The 14,461-nt window shown below is 40.6% G+C and overlaps 1 protein-coding gene across 4 annotated transcripts in view; it reads left to right on the top strand.

The window, feature by feature from the left end:
• The window catches only part of LOC137641618 (uncharacterized), a 115,430-nt gene extending 114,363 nt beyond the window's left edge, over window positions 1-1,067 (top strand). For all 4 annotated transcript variants that reach the window (XR_011044560.1, XR_011044561.1, XM_068374352.1 and 1 more), the window contains one exon: window positions 174-1,067. The gene's annotated coding sequence lies outside the window, so the exon portion shown is untranslated. The remainder of the gene's footprint in view (window positions 1-173) is intronic.
• Window positions 1,068-14,461: the final 13,394 nt, after the last annotated feature.

Raw genomic sequence — 14,461 nt, 5'->3', positions numbered from 1 at the left:
TTAGTTACATTCGAAAATATGGAAAAAAAAAAGTGGCCAAAATATTTCTAGTGTTAAAATCACGTCGACAAAGATGAAATGTAACTTATAGATTACTGACAATCTTACTGGGTATGAGGATAGAGTTGAGAAAAAGTTCTTACCAAATCATTAAAACTTATATTCTTTTCTAGGTGACAAGCCAATATCGAGAAATTTTGAGTGTACAAATATGATAAACAAACCAACCCTCTATAGAGATGAAAATGAAAACTTGAAATCTGGTTAAGGAAGAAGGAAATGTTGAACTGAAAGAGAAGAAAATGCTGAGCAGCCCTGAAGGAGAGAAGAAGGAAATGTCAAGCCGAACTGAAAGAAGAAATAAACGCTGAGCTGAACTTTATGAGAAAATGTCAAGTTAAACAAAGAGAATATAGAAGAAGGGAATACTTGAACTGAGAGAAAAAGAAACCCAGAGTAGAGCTGATGAAGAGAAGGAAGCAAGGCCGAGCTAAACTGTTGGAGAGAAGAAGGAAATGATGAGCTGAATTTATAGAGAAAGAATATGAAAGAGAAGATTAAGGAAATTTTAAAGGAAAGGCTAAATTGAATGAAGAAAATAAGATGAAGTAGAAGAAATGGGGGGAAAAAATGCTGTATTGATTTAATAGAAATAATACTGCATCATGACAGATAAAATGATACACTTATGTAAGAAATAAAACAAAGGAAATAAAAAATATAACCACTTCTTACAATTTATTTTTTAGAAAATTAAGTAATGGCTTTTTTAGTTTGCTGTACAATCTAAGTTCTAGATATGTACTGCTGCACAAATAGAAAAGATATTTTCTGCTTTGCTGTGTTAATTTTAAACTTATACTTTTACTCCTTTCTTCCTTCCTCTCCACTTTTTAATTCTGATCTGTCCCCACACATTTTTCTTCCTCTTCTGCTGCACGTCACCACGTCTTCTCTCCCTCTCCTGCTGCACGTCACCACGTCTTCTCTCCCTCTCCTGCTGCACGTCACCACGTCTTCTCTCCCTCTCCTGCTGCACGTCACCACGTCTTCTCTCCCTCTCCTGCTGCACGTCACCACGTCTTCTCTCCCTCTCCTGCTGCACGTCACCACGTCTTCTCTCCCTCTCCTGCTGCACGTCACCACGTCTTCTCTCCCTCTCCTGCTGCACGTCACCACGTCTTCTCTCCCTCTCCTGCTGCACGTCACCACGTCTTCTCTCCCTCTCCTGCTGCACGTCACCACGTCTTCTCTCCCTCTCCTGCTGCACGTCACCACGTCTTCTCTCCCTCTCCTGCTGCACGTCACCACGTCTTCTCTCCCTCTCCTGCTGCACGTCACCACGTCTTCTCTCCCTCTCCTGCTGCACGTCACCACGTCTTCTCTCCCTCTCCTGCTGCACGTCACCACGTCTTCTCTCCCTCTCCTGCTGCACGTCACCACGTCTTCTCTCCCTCTCCTGCTGCACGTCACCACGTCTTCTCTCCCTCTCCTGCTGCACGTCACCACGTCTTCTCTCCCTCTCCTGCTGCACGTCACCACGTCTTCTCTCCCTCTCCTGCTGCACGTCACCACGTCTTCTCTCCCTCTCCTGCTGCACGTCACCACGTCTTCTCTCCCTCTCCTGCTGCACGTCACCACGTCTTCTCTCCCTCTCCTGCTGCACGTCACCACGTCTTCTCTCCCTCTCCTGCTGCACGTCACCACGTCTTCTCTCCCTCTCCTGCTGCACGTCACCACGTCTTCTCTCCCTCTCCTGCTGCACGTCACCACGTCTTCTCTCCCTCTCCTGCTGCACGTCACCACGTCTTCTCTCCCTCTCCTGCTGCACGTCACCACGTCTTCTCTCCCTCTCCTGCTGCACGTCACCACGTCTTCTCTCCCTCTCCTGCTGCACGTCACCACGTCTTCTCTCCCTCTCCTGCTGCACGTCACCACGTCTTCTCTCCCTCTCCTGCTGCACGTCACCACGTCTTCTCTCCCTCTCCTGCTGCACGTCACCACGTCTTCTCTCCCTCTCCTGCTGCACGTCACCACGTCTTCTCTCCCTCTCCTGCTGCACGTCACCACGTCTTCTCTCCCTCTCCTGCTGCACGTCACCACGTCTTCTCTCCCTCTCCTGCTGCACGTCACCACGTCTTCTCTCCCTCTCCTGCTGCACGTCACCACGTCTTCTCTCCCTCTCCTGCTGCACGTCACCACGTCTTCTCTCCCTCTCCTGCTGCACGTCACCACGTCTTCTCTCCCTCTCCTGCTGCACGTCACCACGTCTTCTCTCCCTCTCCTGCTGCACGTCACCACGTCTTCTCTCCCTCTCCTGCTGCACGTCACCACGTCTTCTCTCCCTCTCCTGCTGCACGTCACCACGTCTTCTCTCCCTCTCCTGCTGCACGTCACCACGTCTTCTCTCCCTCTCCTGCTGCACGTCACCACGTCTTCTCTCCCTCTCCTGCTGCACGTCACCACGTCTTCTCTCCCTCTCCTGCTGCACGTCACCACGTCTTCTCTCCCTCTCCTGCTGCACGTCACCACGTCTTCTCTCCCTCTCCTGCTGCACGTCACCACGTCTTCTCTCCCTCTCCTGCTGCACGTCACCACGTCTTCTCTCCCTCTCCTGCTGCACGTCACCACGTCTTCTCTCCCTCTCCTGCTCCACGTCACCACGTCTTCTCTCCCTCTCCTGCTGCACGTCACCACGTCTTCTCTCCCTCTCCTGCTGCACGTCACCACGTCTTCTCTCCCTCTCCTGCTGCACGTCACCACGTCTTCTCTCCCTCTCCTGCTGCACGTCACCACGTCTTCTCTCCCTCTCCTGCTGCACGTCACCACGTCTTCTCTCCCTCTCCTGCTGCACGTCACCACGTCTTCTCTCCCTCTCCTGCTCCACGTCACCACGTCTTCTCTCCCTCTCCTGCTGCACGTCACCACGTCTTCTCTCCCTCTCCTGCTCCACGTCACCACGTCTTCTCTCCCTCTCCTGCTCCACGTCACCACGTCTTCTCTCCCTCTCCTGCTCCACGTCACCACGTCTTCTCTTCCTCTCCTGCTCCACGTCATTTCTTCCTCTCCTGCTGCACGTCACCACGTCTTTTCTTCCTCTTCTGCTGCAGCATATATCATTTTCATCTTCAACAGAGATTAGAAAAACCAGTTTTCCAATTTTCTTATACTGTGCTTCTCTGCTAAAATAAACTTTCACTTAGTTTTTTCTCATTTAGTTTTCCTTGGACTTGGAGATTATCTCACTTTTCCTTTCTTCGGCAGATTCACACATTTTCACCAAAGAAAAAGTTTGAAATTCTCTCTGTTGACACTTCATTCTGTGTGATTTAGTGTGATATAAGTTTTTCATCAACCTCACCAACCTGGGAAAAAAATTGTAATTTTCAAATTTTCAATACTGCATTTAAAACAAGATTCAATAAAGAAGTCCCTTTCTCAAGTTTGGGTTCGATTAAGAATAAAATTAATTTTTTCATTATTTACATTTTCATACTTCATATTTCTCTGCCAGTTACTTTTTATTATACAGTAAATATATTGAAACAAAATTAATTACTAAACTTCAGAATTGTCTCATTTTTACCCATCAAAATATATAAGGCATCTAAGAACAGTTGAAAAATTAGATTTACATTAATGCCAAGACTGCCTTACTGTGTAACAAAGGCATCACACACAGGATTTATTAGAATGGCAGGCAGTTTCAAAATAATAGACCATAACCCCAAAAACCCTGTTACCACAGATTAACAAAAATAATATAGCACAGCCATCAGAAGTATTCTATATGTCACATTGTGAACATGATATAAAGAAGCTAAAAGTAATAGTTGCATACCTCCCTGTTATTTACCTTTTCCAAGAAGTGCATTCAAAATTTTCAAGACATCCAAAGGTCATGCAAAAATTAAAATTGTAATGGAAAACCAACCCATTTAAAAGAAAATATTTTTACCCATTTAAAAATCACCAATTTAGCAAGTGGTAATTTCTAATCAATTATATTGTATGTAATATACTATACATTTTAACATTTAATCATCACAAACTTTCAAAACAGGATAAAATCCTAAGTTTTAACTTTTTAATTAAAAACCTAGCGAAAATATGTACTTTGTAGTTCACCATGTATTTGTTGGTTTAAGCACTTTTCATTAAAATAAACTTACTATAACATCTCTCTATTCTCAACTTCATACAACTTATTTTAACCCCTCAAAATATGTTTTAATTATTTCATAGGTACGCCTAATATACCTTAGAAAAATCCTTAATTTTACAGCCTTTCACTGCTGCTATTCAAATGATAGGGTTCACTTAGTACTAAGTCCTTGTTAGTATAGACAAGTTAGTAGAAATACAATATTGTATTACAAATATCACATTATAAAGTGATTTGTATTTTTCCTAGCTATAAAAACCTGAATCTTTTAAAATAGGGAGCGCTGGAATTTCCGTTGATTTTGTTAATGAAGTACCTGGAAACAGGTGGTGAGCATGGACCTAAGGAAGAAGTGGAAGTTAACTTGTTTAGCTCAGGTTTGTATTGTTGGGAAAAGGAATGATTTGCAGAGCTAGGAAAAATTAAAATATGTTCCTACACTTATCAAAACATTTCTCGTCCTTTAAATTAGGTCGACTAATTAGTAGGTAATTTTTTTTAAAACAAGTTGTAATCATTTATTATTATTCTTAGCCAAACAACACAACCCTACTAGTTGGAAAAGCAGGATGCTATAAGCCCAATGGCTTCAACAGGGAAAATAGCCCAACGAGGAAATGAAACTAGGAAATAAACTAGCATTAAAAGAGATTTTCATATACAAATTAAACAAAAAATAAATAAAATACTAGAGGAGGGGAAATAGGATAGAATTTTGCTTGACGTACCCTCAGATAAACTCTACCCCAAGACAGTGAAAAACTGGTGTGCAGGCTATGGCACTACCCAAGACTAGAGAACAATGGTTTGATTTTGGAGTTCTTCTAAAAGCTGCTTACCATAGGTAAAGTACTTTATACCCTTACCAAGAGGAAAGTAACCACTGAACAATTTTATAATGCAGTAGTTAACTCTTGAGCAAAAGATTGGTTTGGTAATTACCTACTCCTTGTCAGGGGAGGGGGGATATATTACTTTACATTCTAAATTACCGAGATGGAAGTGAAGCATTAATGTCACGCAAATAATATGACCCTTCCAATATAGTATGTCATATTGGGAGATTACTTTACATTCTAAATCATTGAGCTCAGAAGATAGCTTACCATTTAGGTCATATAAGTAATAATATAACACCCTTTGATCCCAAAGAAAGGAAGGAAAGTTGAAGAGCCAGTCATTCTTCCTTCCAGCTCAGATACACGTTACCATAGACACGATGCTATCTGTCTCAAGCAGGAGCGAGGCTGGGTACCTAATTATTAAGAACTGCCACCATAAGATCAAGAACAAAGTTTCGAGGGAGATGGTATAGTATGCTCTTTTTAGGTGAAAATTCTAAGCTATTTTGGCGTATGCAACCTCCTGCATTTAACAAATAGCTAACTGCAAGGTTTCTGGAAGGTTGAGGTTGGGACATACACAGTACCCAAAATCATTACCCCTGGTCCTGACTGGTACGTCAGCCTTCTCCGTTATCCTACAGTTTGTCTCACAAAGCAGATAAGTGTCTTATACATCTGAAAAGAAAGGTATTCTTTGATTTCTCTCTTGATTTTGCCACTTCTAATGAAGATGTGGCGAGGTGTAGGTGCTCATCAGATAGCACCGCAGAACCAACCTTTCAATTACCAACAGTCACTCCATGTAGCTGAGATTGAGAAGGCCTCTAACCTGGGGTTGTGTAGTATATGAATCTGGGTTTGGCCAAAAACTCCTGCACAAACTCATACAAGACCTCTTCTCAACCTTCTGCATTGTGACTAGAGAGAGACCGTGCAACTCTCCTTTCTTCCTCTATGGTAAAGCTTAGCAAAAAAACAGGCTGAAGGGTCAGATCACCGACCTTGTTATAATGTAGACTAAAATTGACAGCTGTGGTCACATCCCACAAGGGACTGCAGTACCAGCGTGGCCAACACTGCTCAACTTTCCTCATAAGCAAAGATAACTTCAAGAGATTTCTATAACCTTCAGTTGAAAGACTATACACCGTCCTTAAGGTACAAACATCCGATTTGCGAACTTTCGGATTTACGAATGCAACTACCACAGGTAAAACATATGTTCAAACTCTGTGGAGTTATAACTATGAAATTAGCATCATTCCCAACTAGGTACCAATGCAGCCACCGCAATCCAGAGTGGGCAGCCCAGACCCGTTTTATTCAAATCTATTGTTGCTATTGTGATCTTCGTACCTGTTTGTGTATTACTTCCGCCATATTTTGCCTTATTACCGTAAATTACAATAACATTAACTATAGCTGATAAGCAGAGTGCTAGAGGTAGTGCAATGAGGTGCAAGATTAGTGGCAATGGTGATAGTAGTATGAAGAAATGGTAAGCCAATTCAGAGGAAATGAAAGTAACCAATATCAAGAAAACATAACAGTGAGAAGGAAAATATTCCCATGCATATCAAGTAAATTGTTCAATTGCCACGATTTATAAGAAAAGTTATCCAATGTCAGCGAATTATCCCAAGAGTTGGCTAACTCGTCTACATCACTTGGGATGGGTGGGTCTTTTCTTAGCATCATTAATGAATTTTTATGTAATAAATCACAGTTGTTTTTTGATGTGCTAAAGAAAGTTGATGATTGACCCCTTGCGTTGCTCTTTCCCGAGACTCCATTCAACCCATTCCACATCCTTGCATCACAAGGAACTTTTTATCCTTTGATGAATTTAGCCAACGAATCATCTATGGATTTAGTCAGTCTATGGGAAGCAAAAATGACACAATGGTCCCCAGTAGAGGACTTTTGTGTCAATAAGTGTAGGAGGAGGAGATGATGATGCTGATGTTGATGGGAACCATGGTGAGTATAGGAATATGATAAATGGTGTTCCTCAGGGTAGTGTTCTTAGCCCATTACTTTATATACCATATACACAACATGGGATTTGACCTTGAAAAGGGATTTTGATGTAGGAAAAATCTATTTTTGGGTAAGAAAGCCATGTCGTCCTGATGGAAGTTCCCTTTGGCTGCTTCCTACAGTATAATATTTCTGCGAGTGATATTACAAGAGAATTACCGTCAGGTATCACGGGGTTCCAACACCTGGAACGACTATCAATAGATATCGTGTATAATCAGGGACATATATTAAGATAACCATAGATATCTGCACCCCCAATAGACTTTATCTAATGCAAGTAGGTCAAGGACAGCAGCTTCTTGACACCCGGACCTCAGCATTGATAATGTTTCTTTAACTCTATGACTTTAAATTTTAGGTGTGATTCTTGACAGCATACTTAGTCTTGAGAAACACATACAGGCTGTCTCTTCTTCAATTGCCTAAAAAATTGGCTTATTGATAAAGTCTTGAGATTTTTGGTGATCAATCTATCCTGAAGAAGTGTTTTTATTCTTTCATTCTACTTGTTTCGAGTATTGTTCTCATGTCTGATCTTCAGCTGCTGAATCTCATCTTCATTTGTTGGAGAGAAACTTAGTTATTAGATTTCTTATTCCTGATCTAGATATTAATCGCTGGTACCGTCGTTCAATTAATTCGTTAGACATGGTGCATAAATTTTTTTTTCATAATTCTGACAATCCTTTGCATTCAGATCTTCCCGGATAGTACAATTCTTTTTGTTTTTCTAGGTATGCACTTAATTTTAATAGTCATGGTTTCTCCATCAAAAGGATCAATACTACACCATATTCTAGAAATTTTATTCCAGCTATGACTATGTTGAGGAATGATCTTCCAAATTAGATAAGTTGAATTGGTGGAACTTCAAAATTTCAAACTTGCAACTAATGTTCATATGTTGAACAGGCTCACTTAAGTCCATCTAAAAGTTTTTATGCTGGCCAAAGTCAAATTTTCCATGACTGTGGACTGCACAGCTGAGAAAGAAGTGTCCTTTCATTACAGCCTGTCTGCTGTGGCGCCTGCTGTCAGCAAGATTGTTTTAGGATTGATCAGAAAAGGAAAGAGACCCGCCTCCTCTGGTATATAAAAGCTTCACTGTCAAGTAAGGGCTGGGAGCAGGAGCTTAGTGGGGCGGCTCCATTTTAATTCTTGGGTTTGGTTACATGAAAATTATACGACGAGAGCGTCTCACGCTAATAATGACCATGAAAGCTCGAGGGCAGGTCTGAAACCTTGAGAGGCATCAAATCATCTATCAACATCAGTCATCCTACCCTTGTATGTTTGTGTGCCTCTCGGGTCATTCAGTTCCCTGACGAGGGCTAGAACTTAGAAGGTCGATTCCGAGAGAGTTTTAAGTCTGCAGGAAGAAGATCAGTGTCAAAAGGGAACCTTCACTTGCCCAAGAAACCTCTCCTCTTCCTAGGAGGAAAGTTTTGACAAGATTAGTTTAGTCCTCCTTCCCTTTGAAGTATGCTCTCGCTGGGTCAAGGATGGAGCCGGGTGTATATTCCTTTGAGGAAGAAGGAATCTCTGATCTTTGATCAGTTTCAGTACATTTATTGCCCAGTGATTTTTTTTTTCCTCAGGCTGAGGAGATACTAGGGATCTTAGTCTTCAATGAGCGCAAGGTGGAGAGTAACACTGAATGACCTGATCATTCTGAATATCTCCTTACAGAGGAAGGGCTATGCCACAAATTTCCTCTTCGGGAGAAAGTTTCAACGCTAAGGAGAGCTTCGAGAACTCGCCTTTTGTCACCAGTTTCCTATCTTCTCGCAACTGCAAAGAAGAATTATACCTTGAGGAATAGTTTTCCCGCCCAAGTGTGTTGCTAGAAACAGCTTGATCTAATCCCCAAAGTTAAGTCTTGTGGTTTATAGAGTTTCTCTCTACAAAAGGGGCACCATCAATTACAAGGGCAGGCCATAGCAAGGCGACATCAGATCCTTGAGAGTTGTCAGCAATTACACACAAACAATCTAAAAGAAAAAGCAGATGGTGTAAATAGCCAGAGCAAGACGCAGAGTAGGGCAGTATAGTACTGTGGCCGAAATCAAAGAGTGCTACTCATCGTGTGGTTGGTGGCAACCCGAAGTTTACCTTGTTAAAAGCTTAACAGCCGTCCCAGCTTCGCTACAGTCATACTTCTATTTATCATTTGAAAGTTTGTAACACGGATAGGAATAAGGCAGACCTAGAAAATTGTAACTCATTAAAGGGTGAAGGTTTGTAATATGATTAGGAACAAATAAAGCAGACCTAATATATGTTAAATCACCCCAAAATTTTCCACAATCACAAGTTTCTTAAATTTATTTTTCTTGACCATACAAACCTGAGACCTTTATTATGAGACTTTCATATTTTTGAATTACTTGATATTAGTCTTCAGTAGTCTACAAATCTTCATCACCTCTTAAATAGAATTCTTCAGCAGTTTCCAAATGGTTGGTAAGTTTCTAAAATTCTTCAGTCTCCATACCTTGTCACGGAGTTTGAGACAACAAAGATTAAATCACCTAACATTCTATCCAGCTGAGAAAGTACCTTGTTGTCTACAAGAAGAAATGTTTGAGCAGTCTCATAAGTCTTTAAACTCGTCGGTCGCTTAGATTTTTTCTTCAGCAGTCTCTTGACTAGGAGGCATTTTCTTGGCTCATTTCCCATTTTGATCACTAGTTACTCCAATAATCTCAGAACCTGGAATAAAACACATAAGGATGAATATCACATGTTTATATATATCAACAAAATACAATCTTAGGCATGATTATAAATCAAGTAAAACCAGATAATTTCAATGAGAATCACTCCCAAATATTCTGGTATAGTCCAACATATACGTGAAGATTGAAATTTCATATATATATCTTGCAAAACTTTTTCCTACATTATTCAATTATGATGACTGTCTAAATTCACTTTTGATTTTCTTTTTAAGTGCTGAGTGGTTTCTACTGACTTTACTGTTAAAAGGCTAGAACAAGGAATCCAATACAACAAATACTAAAGAAATATTGTCTATCCTGCTCTAAGGCCAGTGTATTAACACGCAAGTCAAAGACTCTGCATAGGGAAGATCTCGCAAGTTGAGGCTCCTTTGAACTTGCCACAACACTTGAGTAGCTGAAAGTCATATGCAATGAATGACATCATACACTGCGTCCCAGAAAGGAATGATCACTCCATTACTTTCCACCATACCTGTCACCATAAACCCAACTAACATTTCATCTTTTGACTATTTTAGGCGACAACATATCTTGTGGGATAATAACTTTAAAAAAATCAAGATGATTAGCCTACACCAAGTCAGGACTTTTTTGGCATCACTTATTATCGAGTAATCCTGTTTGGTTAGTACCAGCATTCAAGGACAGTAACTGTGTTAGTTTCTGCCCTCCAAACATTTGTTGTGCTTCGTATAATTTCCTAAATAATTATATAGTCTTAGACAACTTGTCTCTTTGTAACATAGAGAAGGGTGCTGAATGCAAATACCACTTTAGCAACTACATTCATTATCAACAAGTTCCAATTATTAAATTATTATGAATACAAAGGAAGATTTTATTCTGGTATCTACACCTTGGTTAGGCTAGCATAACCTCATTAGAGGTTGTCTACCCATTTAAGGGTGAATATTATCATTGTTAAATGTATTACTAACTAAGCTACAACCCTAGTTGGAAAAGCAAGATGATATAAGCCCCAGGGAAAAATAGCCCAGTGAGGAAAGGAAATAAGGAAATAAATAATCGATAAGAGAAATATTGAACAATTAAAAAATATTTTAAAAACAGTAACAAAACATGTATCATATATAAACTATAAAAAGCCGTCAGCCTATTCAACATAAAAACATTTGCTGCAAATTTGAACTTTTGAAGTTCTGCCGATTCAACTTCCCGAATAGGAAAATCATTCCACAAATTGGTCACAGCTGGAATAAAACTTCTAGAATACTGTAGAGTATTGAGCCTCATGATGGAGAAAGCCTGACTATTAGAATCAATTGCATGCCTAGTAATATGAACAAGATGGAACTGTCCTGGAAGATCTGAATATAGAGGATGGTCAGAATTATGAAAAATCTTATGCAACATGCATAACAAACTAATTGAATGACGGTGCCAGCGATTAATATCTAGATCAGGAATGAAAAATTTAATAGACCGTAAATTCCTGTTCAACAAATTAAGGTGAGAATCCGCAACTGAAGACGAGACAGGAGATCAATACTCAAAACAAGGTAGAATGAAAGAATTAAAACACTTCTTCAGAATAGATTGATCACCAAAACTCTTCAAGATTTTCTTAAGGAGCCAGTTTTTTGTGCATTTGAAGAAGACACTGACCTAATGTGTTTCTCAAAAGTAAATTTGCTGTCAAGAATCACACCTAAAATTCTATGAGTCATACAGGGCTAAAACAAAACATTACCAATGCTGATATCTGGATGTTGAGAAGCCACTGCCCTTAACCTACTTAATGGCCTTTGAGTTTTGTTAGGATTCAACTTCATGCCCCATAATTTGCACCATGCACTAATTTTAGCTAGATCTGTATTAAGGGCTTCAGCAACTTCAGTTCTACAATCAGGAGATGGAATTGATGCAACGAGTGTAGCATCATCTGTGTATGTAACAGGCTTCTTTTCTAGGCCAAACCACATGTCATGCATATATAGTATGAAAATTAAAATGGGCCAAGAACACTACCCTGAGAACATCAGATATCACATTCCTATACTCACTATGGTGCCCATCAACATCTTTTTGTAGTCTATTCTTAAACAAACAATAATAATGCTAAGAAATGACCCACCCACTCCTAAGTTTGAAAACAAAAGCCTCATTTATTAACACAGTCAAAGGCAGCACTAAAATCAAGGCCAATCATTTGAACTTCCTGACCACAATCAAGGGATTTCTGTACAGCATTTGAGATTGTAAGGAGGAAATCACATGCTCCAAGGCCTTTACGGAAACCAAATTGCAAACTGGGGAACAGATGATTACCCTCAGCAACCTATTAAGACGTTTTGCCAAAAGATGTTCAAAATCTTCAAGATAGTATTGGAGTTATGGAAATTGGGCAGTAATCAGTTGGACTTTAATTATCACAAACACATTTACATAGTGGAGTAACATAACCAATTCTCCAAAAGTGCTAAACGCTCCTCTTTTTGCTAACTTGCACAAAATAACACATACCTTTGGAGCTAAACAATCTGCAGTCTTTACAAAAAATAAAGGAAAAATACCATTTGGGTCTACACCTCCATCATTAGAGCTTTAAATTTCACGAGATCAAAAAGCTAAACTAGTTAGGAAAACAAGAATAAGGAAGATCAAGTTTCTCATTACTCTGCTTACTGTCAAATACATCAGCAAAAGGGTTGCCTTGTCCTTTGGACAGTGACAGAGCCATCTGGCCTAAGTAAAAGATGAACTGTTGCATCTAAACCAAAGAGAGCAGATTTAAGGGTAGGCCACCACTAATGTACCTGGGTTGTACATGAAAGGGTTTCTTTTATAGTTGAATTGTTTTCCTTTTCAGTTGAAGCATAAACTCTGAGCAAAAACTCTAAGCTGAGTATAGTTATTCCAAGTCAAATCTGATCTGTTACCCTTCCAAAGATGATAGGCCTCCTGCTTCTCCAAATAAGCACGTCTACAATCATCATTGAACCATGGTTTGTCCTTCACTCGGTACCTTAGCACACGAGTAGGGATACGCCTATAAATGTTGACTAAATTCTCATTCAAAGAGACAATAGGATCAACACTAATATACAAGTGTGACCAATTCGAGATCAAAAGATCACTCGCAATCCCATTCTAGTCTGCTGGAGATTTCATATAAATCTTACATCATTATGATAAATTGGGGGCAGGCTGCTCAGTTTTCACTACTAATGAAATCAAGGCATTACCATGTATAATTGTACTGTAGTCAGTTTAAAGGTTCCTCATGAATGGCAGAGGCAACGGACATTGACAATGAACTAGGAAGCAGGATGGCGCCTAATTAACTGACCATATATCCATATAATCAGCACCTGAAACCCCTCTCCACCCAAGCTACAACCAGGGAGGGATAGGCAGTAGCTGATGATGACTCAGCCGGTAGACCTAAAGACATCCCTAAACTCCCATCCTTAGCTCACAATGATGAAGTTGCAGACCAAGAAAGTATCTAGCATGAGTGGCACTGAACCTAATCCGGCATCACCAGCCAGGGAAGTTTCCAATACGACACCACAACCCAGTTTTTGGCTCAATGTTTGTGAATCCCAACCGAGTGTTCATTACCTTATCATTTATAACCTTAGTAAGGTTAGTTTTGAAGTGAATTAGAGACTATTCCCACATAAGGTGTACTGTACTTGCGTGTTTGATTACTTTATATTTTCACAGGGGAATATTTCATCATCCTACAATTTATGATTTGACCATGAGAAGGCGGCTGACCGGTCAGTCAGCTGTTATAACAGGCATTTTTCCATTCATATTTACCTGATATGGGTAGTAGTCATCATCTTCATATCTTATAATACCAATGTCAAACCTACAGGAGGACATAATCACTTGCCTCCGAGGTCTATATCCAAGCGACGAGGGCCCAGTGGGCACCCTCATTGACTGTGTTTCATATTTTGTGGTGTTGCCCCACATGAGCATTCAAGGTTGTTGGCTAATCCCCATTTGTGGGAGTTATCTCCACTTTTGCCCACTTCTACCCTTGCTCTGTTTAGGATTATCCACTCTTCTGGTGAGGATTGTTCGGGCTGGCAGGCTTTCATTTGGGCTGGGCTGGGCAGCGCCTCATTAGATGGCCATCGGTCATTTTCCCGCCACTTCCATAGGCTGTGAGCAGTTGCCTGGATTGGTTCTAGTACAACCACTGTTGAAGGTCTAATGGGATTTCAGTCTTCGCCTTGCTTCCTGATGATTGGAGAGTGGATGCTTAAGGTCAATTTGTTTCTTTTTCCAGTTTTTTGCTAGCATTTGTCAGATGTGGTGGTGGTGGTGGTGGTATACAGGCTATTTTATACAAAGGTGGTAGGTGTTGATTTTAGGATAGCAGTAATAATCTGACAGGAATTCCTTAGCTCTGGGTCTACCTTAAGCGCATGATCTTGCCCACACTCGTGCACAGTACTCTGCAGTAGAGGGTTTTGGGACAGTCTGGTTCAGTCACCCAGTAAGTGCAAATGAAGTCTAGGGTCATGGCCGATGACAATTGCCGTGTCAGGTCAGTCCCATTGTTCTCTCCCCTGCTTACCATAATAAATCAAACAAATGTGTCCAGATCAGGCTAAGCAAGTCATCTAGGAGACTTTATGTTCAGGAATGGTCGCTTCAGTTTGCAACTTCACAAACCTGTTGGC

Source organism: Palaemon carinicauda, chromosome 5, assembly GCF_036898095.1.
Source record: "Palaemon carinicauda isolate YSFRI2023 chromosome 5, ASM3689809v2, whole genome shotgun sequence".
NCBI lineage: Eukaryota > Metazoa > Arthropoda > Malacostraca > Decapoda > Palaemonidae > Palaemon > Palaemon carinicauda.
Note: the sequence above shows the minus strand (reverse complement) of the source record. Positions and strands in the feature narration are given on the sequence as shown.